General features: G+C 44.1%; 1 pseudogene across 1 annotated transcript; it reads left to right on the top strand.

Moving 5' to 3' along the window:
- Positions 1 to 228: 228 nt before the first annotated feature.
- LOC308128151 (tubulin beta chain-like) lies at positions 229 to 1,557 on the top strand (annotated as a pseudogene). The gene has a single exon. The product of its transcript is annotated as a tubulin beta chain-like (transcript).
- Positions 1,558 to 8,965: the final 7,408 nt, after the last annotated feature.

Below are 8,965 nucleotides of genomic sequence, written 5' to 3' on the forward strand. Positions count from 1 at the left end.
ACAACAAGATTCAAGCAGCCTGAGGTGATGATCCACGGCTACGGACATCGTCTGCCCCACTTCACCAAGACCCAAATGAGGGTGCTGGGGGCGTTTATCCGAGGGTCAGTACCTGCCAGTCTATGACATGATTATAATTTTAATAATTGAACAACAATCATAAAAGTGCAACGGCCGGTCGTTTAAATATTCAAGAATTGCAGTTGTTGATTAATCAATAAAACAAAGATGAGAGAAATTGTGCACATCCAGGGTGGACAGTGTGGTAACCAGATTGGTGCCAAGTTCTGGGAGGTCATCTCCGATTAACACGGAATTGACCCCACTGGAACCTACCATGGAGACTCCGATCTTCAACTAGAAAGGATCAACGTCTATTTCAACTAAGCCACTGGAGGTAGGTATGTGCCTAGAGCCATCCTCATGGACCTTGAGCCAGGCACCATGGACTCTGTTAGAGCTGGACCCTTCGGACAGCTCTTCAGACCGGACAACTTTGTATTCGGTCAAACTGGTGCTGGAAACAACTGGGCGAAGGGCCATTACACTGAAGGTGCTGAATTGATTGACTCCGTGCTCGATGTTGTCAGGAAAGAGGCTGAAGGCTGCGACTGCCTTCAAGGATTCCAAATCACCCACTCCCTGGGTGGTGGTACTGGCTCTGGAATGGGTACTCTTCTCATTTCAAAGATCCGTTAGGAATACCCAGATCGTATTATGTAGACCTTCTCAGTTGTACCCTCTCCCAAAGTCTCTGATACGGTTGTTGAACCCTACAATGCCACCTTATCAGTGCACCAGTTGGTCGAAAACGCTGATGAGTGTATGATCATCGACAACGAGGCTCTTTACGATATCTGCTTCAGAACCCTGAAGCTGACCACCCCTACATACGGTGACCTTAACCATTTGGTGTCTGCTGCTATGTCAGGTGTCACCTGCTGTCTTAGATTCCCTGGGCAATTGAACTCTGATTTGAGGAAATTGGCGGTCAATTTGATCCCCTTCCCTCGTCTGCACTTCTTCATGGTTGGATTCGCTCCCTTGACTTCAAGGGGCTCTCAACAATACCGTGCATTGACTGTGCCCGAACTTACTCAGCAGATGTTTGATGCTAAGAACATGATGTGCGCTGCCGATCCTCGACATGGCCGCTACCTGACTGCCTCCGCTCTTTTCCGAGGCAGGATGTCAACTAAGGAAGTTGATTAACAGATGCTCAACGTCCAGAACAAGAACTCATCTTACTTTGTGGAATGGATTCCCAACAACATCAAGTCGTCAATTTGTGACATCCCACCAAAGGGACTCAAGATGGCCGTTACCTTTGTTGGCAACTCAACTGCCATTCAGGAGATGTTCAAGAGAGTGGCCGAGCAGTTCACTGCTATGTTCAGAAGGAAGGCTTTCTTGCATTGGTACACTGGAGAGGGTATGGATGAGATGTAGTTCACTGAGGCTGAATCAAACATGAACGACTTGGTATCAGAATACCAGCAATACCAGGATGCCACAGCTGAGGAGGAAGGAGAATACGATGAAGAGGAAGAAGGTTGATATAATCTACTTTTATCATTCTATCTTGCTTTTGTAATTCACAATAAAAAATTAGTAGAAAGAACCAAATGGAAAGATATCATGTCGCTTAGGGATGATCAATAGAGAAATAGAAAGGATGTTACTGAATACAAGTGAAGAGTCAATACTCCCAGGCACTGAACTCAGTCCACTGGCTGACAAATTCAGTCTTCTTTAACTCCTGAATAGTCCTGTATCGGATATCTGTTTTCTTTGAAAATGATTTATTGATTTGCTTGATCTTGTTATTCTTGAGCATCATCAAGAACTCTCCTCGAGGCTTGATCGGTTTCTTTTAGCCTACCAGTTTGGCCTGTTAGTCGTTGTGCGTGTTTAACCGCGCGCCTTAAGTATGCAATCTTTCACGTTTGCTTTTATCTCTTGATAGATTGCGGACCAATATGGCTAGACGCTTTGTAAGAGGTGAATCAAATGGATTACTGTGGAAGGGTTTGGCTATCATAATTTTGTTCCATTTATGTGTCGACTTATAACCAGGCATAAATGTACGATCCGATTGCATGACAAAAATATTAAAGCTCAGCTGCAAGCCTTAATTATGTCCAAGAAGGCTGGCTTTAAGGAAGCTCCTCCTACTAAGAACCCGTCCACGTTGGGAACTTTTATCAACTCCTCTGCGTTTTGCTAAGTCACACTCCCACCATAAATCACTCGTGTCTGACTCGATTTGGCATTGGACTTGCCTATGAACTATCTGATCCACTTGTGCACTTACTTCACTTGGTCAGAAGTGGCTGTCTTGCCAGTGCCGATGGCCCATACCGGTTCATACGCAAGCACTACATTGCTCCAGTTTTATCCGATAGCAGGGGAAAGAGCCTTTAGCTGTTTTTAAAGAATATTGAAGGTATTGTTGGCCTCTCTCTATTGTAAGGTCTATCCGAAGCAAGCAATCACTTTGAGATCGAGCTTAAGAGATTCGGTTACCTTCTTGGCCACTATATCATCTGTCTCTCCATAAAGGCTTCGTCTTTAGGAGTGTCCAAGAATGACCTGCCCGATTCCCAAGTCTTTGAGGTGGAGAGGACTGATTTCTCCAGTGAAGGCTCCATATCCAGTAGCTGAGCAATTCTGAGCAGCTAGCTAGATTCCCTTGGGCTTGTTTTGTTGAGCAAGTGAGAGGTGGATGGCGACAGGAGCAATAACAACATCGACCTTCGAGGAGATAGTTGCGGTTCCGAGTCCCTTGAGAATATCCTTAACTTTCTCAGCGGAATTGTTGCACTTCCAGTTTCCACCAACAAATCTTTTTAGCATGGTTGATTATATAATAACAGGGAGGTTGATAATGAATATATCATGATTGCAAGTATAATTGATGCCCTTTAATTCATCCTTTACTCATAAATCGCATGTCATCGGCCACTGTTGCTGGTACGTATCCAACAGACAATCATTCTGCTAACAGCACTAATTAATTATTAGTTTATATGTCTCAAACCATATTTGACAAGATAGTCAAGAAGGAAATACCCAGCACCATTGTCTACGAGGATGATCTCTGCCTAGCCTTTAAGGATATCAGTCCCTGTGCCCCTGTCCATGTTCTGCTCATACCCAAAAACAAGGAAGGACTTGATTCTCTTGCCTTGGCTGAAACGAAGCATCAAGCTTTGTTGGGTCACATGATGGTCAAGGCTGCTGAGGTGGCCAAATTGAGTGGACTGGAAAATGGATGGAGGATGGTGGTGAATACTGGGAAAGATGGGTGTCAGACTGTCGACCACGTGCACCTGCACATAATCGGGGGCAAACAACTGTCATGGCCTCCTGGCACTGGTGATAAAGAAGGTCCTAAGATTTGACAAAGATACATATGCTGTGCTATTCTTTAATTCTGATAAAGAGGTTAAGGTATTTTCTTTGACTTATTTTTCTTTATAATGGTCATTCGCCTTGAGTATCAGTGTACCAACGCCACACATAGCGAACGATCTTCACTGCTGTTAGAATTCCGGATTGATTAATTATATTCAACAAAAAATGACCAAGATGTATTGTTGATAACAAGCAACAAACCAGGTAGAGTCGCTATCGTTCTCAATGGCAGATTCGCAGGCAAGAAGGCTATGATCATCAAGAACTATGAGGAAGGTACTCGCACCAGACGCTATCCTCACTGCCTGGTAGTCGGCATTAAAAGGGCCGGTCGTAGAGTAACTCGAAGGATGTCTGAAAAGAAAATCAAAAGGAAGACCAAGATCGACATCTTCGTGAAATACCTCAACCACTCACACTTTGTGCCGACTAGGTATAAGGTGAGTGACATTGAATTTAAGGATCTTTTGAAGGAGGAAAATCTGGAGGAAGCCAGAAGGGACAGGAAGAGTGGAAAGGAATTACGAGGCAAAGTGAGAGAAGTGCTGCAGGCGAAGTACCGCAACCTGCCTGAGAACAAAGGGTTGACAGACAAAAGCGGCCATATCAGATACTTCTTCAAAAAGTTTCGGTTCTGATCTAACCCAAATAGCAGATTTCCATATTTGATAACTTGCGGTGTGTGTGCACTGTAACAAAGGTATATTATTTTGCTTTGTTGTTTATCAACAATATTTACATGTAGCAGCCTTTACTTACATAGGCGGACCAAACAAACAAACAGAGGGTACATTACTATCAGGGACAGTCAGGATGCTGGGCTGCTTTTTTCTACGGCTGGATCCATCCTCTCATCACTTTCGGAAACACCCATGAAATTACTCAATAAAATCTGGAGGAACTCAGGCCGGAGGAAAAAAGCCAGGCAGTCTACTAAAACTGGATAGAGATATGGCGGCAGTTCAAGAATATTGAACATGAAAAGCCTCTCTGGAAAAGCATTTGGAAGGCTTTCCGATCTGCCTTTTTATGGGCCTTCTTTCTTGACTTCATGGAAAGTACCTTTATCATGACCACTCCTCTCATGATTCGCTTCATTATCTCCTATCTCCAAGGAAATGAAGGCGAGGCAAAAGCATGGAAAGGCGTGGTATACCTACTGTTAATGGTCACTGTGAGATTCCTTCGATCTTTCTTTTACGCCCATGCTTCCTTCGCATTCATGAAACTAGGTCTTTCAATGAGCAGTGCCCTTACTCTCGGCATCATCGACAAATCGATGCGCTTCTCGAGTTTGTGCAATAAGAAATTTAAGATGGGAGAACTGGTCAACATTCTGCAGGTGGATGCGATGAGGCTGGTTAACTTTCCGAAGCACATGTCGGCGATGATAATGTTGCCCTATCAGCTGGTATATGGCATCGTGCTGATGATCTGGATAACAAAATTTGCTTTTTTAGGTGGCTTTGGGGTAATATTAGTGGCCACAGTGATAAACTCCTTCATAAGCAAGTTCACAACAAAGTATCATAAGGCAGGCATGAACGCGACCGATAACCGTATGAAGGCTACCAACTAAATCTATAACTCCATCAAGTTCATCAAGGTCAACGCATGGGAATAATACTTCTTTGATAGGTTGGAAGATCGGCGTGAGGCTGAGCTTAAGGAGTTTAGGAAAAAGTTCATTTCAGAGTCTTTCTCGACGTTCTCCATGTGGCTCACTCCTAAGATGATTTTGGCCGTAACTTTCACTATCTACACTCTCACTGATAACGATCTTGATCCGGTCACTGCCTTCACCACGCAGGCCATCTTCGCCTTCCTTCAATTCACCCTTCAAAATTTACCACTCTCGATCACGCAGGTGATCGAGGGCAGGCTTGGAATCACCAGGATCGAAAAGTATCTGATGGTGGAAGAGATTGACCGGTCATTCATAACCCATCAAACTTACGACACTACAAATGACAAGCATGCCATCCTCCTTGAAAATGGCAACTTCTACTGGGACAAAAAGGATGAGGAGTCGCAGGCTGACGAGGAGGAGATGTAGCTGGCTAGGTAGGAACCTCGTGAGCTGGATTTGAAGGATATCCGCCTTGATATTAAGAAAGGAGAATTCGTGGCTTTTATAGGAGATGTAGGTAGCGGCAAAAGCAGTTTGTTGTACTCACTACTGGGCGAAATGAAATTCCCTAGGAACAGGCCAAGACCTCAGCTGAAGCTAAACGGTAAAGTTTCATTGGTAACTCAGAAACCTTGGATCGTTAACGCTACAGTCCGTGAAAACATCATTTTCGGGATGGAATTTGAAATGCGCAAATATGAGGAAGTCATACACTACGCCAATCTTCATCGTGACTTCTAGTTGTTTACGCACGGTGACCAGACCATGATCGGTGAAAAGGGGGCTACTTTATCAGGCGACAAAAGGCTAGAATCAGCTTCGCAAGGGCTCTTTACTCAGAGTCAGATATCCTACTACTGGACGACTTGCTATCAGCTGTCGATGTGCACGTTGGCAAGTTTTTAGTGAAATAAGCTTTACTGAAGTACGTTTGCAAGAAGACTAGAGTGCTGGTGACCCACGCACTCTACTATCTGAAGTACGTGGACAAGATCTACATCCTGTAGAGAGGTGAGATAGTGGATGCAGGAGATTATGACAAGATCCGTTCTAGCAAGAGGTTCCAAGCCATCTATTAGAATTTGAATAAGGTAGAGATATAAAAACCTTTTACTGACCCCGAAGCTAGTGAATCCGAGGATTAAGACAAAGAAAAGAATGAATAAGAAGAGGCGCCGGACCGCTCTCGAGTTAGCATGGCCCAAACCGATTACGCTCATGATATATCTCCTTAAAAAAAAATCGTTGAGAATATCGCCAACGATCAGGTCATGAACGAACTGATGATGGCAGAGGACAAGGTAGTTGGATAAATCCCATGGTCAGTGTATGCAAAGTACTACTACATTAATGGAGGGTTCCTATTTGGCTTCGTCCTCTTCCTCTCGATGTGTTTGTGGCAGGTGGCCAACCTTATGTTCAATTTGTGGCTTGCTTTCTGGACCGAAGATAGGTACAATAAGAGCAATGGTTTCTATCTCAGCATCTATTATACCCTAGGCTTCTTCTATGGATTCTTTGCTTTTTCAAGAGCTTTTACCTTCGCCTTTTCGAATACTAGTATGTCCAGGTAGGTGCACAGTGCCATGCAAAAGAACTTGCTCTTCTCGTCTCTTAATTAATTCTTTGATCGCGTACCATTAGGACGCATTCTTAACCGTCTCAGCAAAGACTTGAACACCATAGATTCAAACTTCCCTAGCTCCCTTGGCAACTTCTTGAGTTTCAGCTTCTTCCTTCTTAGTAACATCGTAATGTGCCTCATCTGCTCATCGTACTGGTTCATCATCCCTATCTTCATCTACATGGTCGCTTGCTACTTCCTCAAGAACTACTACATGCGTCCTTCAAGGGCTTGTGTCCGACTCGAGAACATCACCAAAAGTCCGATCGTGTCATGCTTCACTGAAATTCTCAATGGACTGGCAACTATCAGGGCGTATAGTGTGCAGTCTCCATTCTTTCTGAAGAGTTGTCACAACACCAATTAGAACATTCGTCCTTCTCTAGCTAGAAAAGCCATAGAAGTGTGGTTCACCCTTCGGCTGACTATCCTTTCTTTCCTGATCAACGCAGGTTCCCTTGCAATCATTATCTTCCACAAAGAACTGGGTACTAACATCGCCTCTCGTGGAGGTCTACTGCTAATCTCGGCTGTGGCTATCGATGAGTTGACCTTCATGATTATCTATTACCTGTCTCTGTTCTAAAGTGATCTGGTGAGCTTTGAACGGTGCCAGTCTTTCATGTCATTGGATCCTTAACGAGGATATGTGGATTACATTTAGTTCAGAGATACTCTCAAGTAAGAGAAGAAGAGACTAAGGGCGACGAAAGTACCAAACCAGTGGCCTGCCAAGGGCAAAATCGAATTCATCAACTTGTATGTGAAGTACCGGCCTAATCTGGATTGTGTCTTGCGTGGATTGACGGTTACTTTCCGGCCGGGATAAAAAATCGGGGTGGTAGGGAGGACAGGCTCAGGTAAATCAACCATCATGATGAGTCTCCTAAGGATCCTGTAAGCACACTCAGGACAGATTCTGATTGACGGATAAGACATATCCAAGAAATCCCTGGATGACCTGCGTTCACGAATAACAATCATCCTGCAAGACCCGTACATGTTTGCAGGCAACCTTAGAGACAATCTAGACCCTCTTGGAGAATACTCTGATGCGGAGTTGCACATAGCTCTTGAGAAATGTGCTTTGAAGGAGAGCATGGGCGTACGTGGAGGACTGGCAGCTGAAATTACTGAGAATGGGGAGAATCTGAGTGTGGGATAACGTCAACTGATCAGCATTTCGAGAGCAACCCTCAGGGTACAATAGTAACAAGTATAGCAAGATTGTGCTAATTGATTAGGCTACAGCCAACATTGACATAAAGACAGAGGCTATAATTTCAAAGGCGATGAACTAGGCATTCAGGAACAATACAGTGATAACGATCGCGCATCGTCTCAACACAGTGATAAACTCTGAAAGTATCTTAGTGCTGTAAGGAGGTCAGATAAAAGAATTCGATAATCCGAAAACCCTGCTTTCACGAAAAGACTCTTTCTTCGCTGGCCTGTGGTTTGAATCTCAGAAGGAATCCAAGATGTGACGCCATATATTACCTTATTCTCTTTTTTATCTTACTCGCCATGATCATGATGATGGTGTTGGTGCAGGGATATAATCAAGCCTACTAGTGTTCATAATATCTTCTTATGGAACAAACCTTTGAAATAGCCAAAGACTCTGCCTTTGGAATAGCCAATGTACCTTTTGGAGTCATGTCGAAGGATGGCAAGGCCTTTTGTGCCACTAGGTTTGGAGAATATGCTGTTGATTTAGCTGATGCAGAGGCCAAGGGATTGTTTGATGGCCCTCTGTGGACGAAAAAGGTCTTCCAAAATGCTATTCTAAATGAGTTCATGGGACTTGAAAGGTAGCACTGGAAATGGATACGATCCAAACTTCAACATTTGGTTTAAAATGAACGTGCCAAGCTCAAGGCCTATCCTATTTCAGAGTTGAGAGCTGAATTACCCTGCGTGATTGGAGACTACACTGACTTTTATTCATCAAGGAACCATGCCTTCAATGTTGGAAGCATCATTAGAGGACCTGCAAATGCTCTACAGGATAACTGGCTACACCTTCCTGTTGGATATCATGGCCGTAGCTCCTCGATAGTGCCGACAGGAGTGGACTTGCGTAGGCCGAGAGGACAGACTAAGGCGCCTGATGCCAAGACTCCTAGTTTCACAGCTTGCAAAAGACTTGATTTTGAAATAGAGGTGGGTGCTTTTCTTGGTGGCAAACTCAATGAATTAGGACATCCGATCAAAGTAGATGAAGCTCCTTAGTTCATATTTGGGCTGGTGATACTTAACGATTGGTCAGCGAGAGACCTGCAAACCTGGGA

This window comes from Lipophrys pholis (genome assembly GCF_963383615.2).
Source record: "Lipophrys pholis genome assembly, contig: SCAFFOLD_132, whole genome shotgun sequence".
NCBI lineage: Eukaryota > Metazoa > Chordata > Actinopteri > Blenniiformes > Blenniidae > Lipophrys > Lipophrys pholis.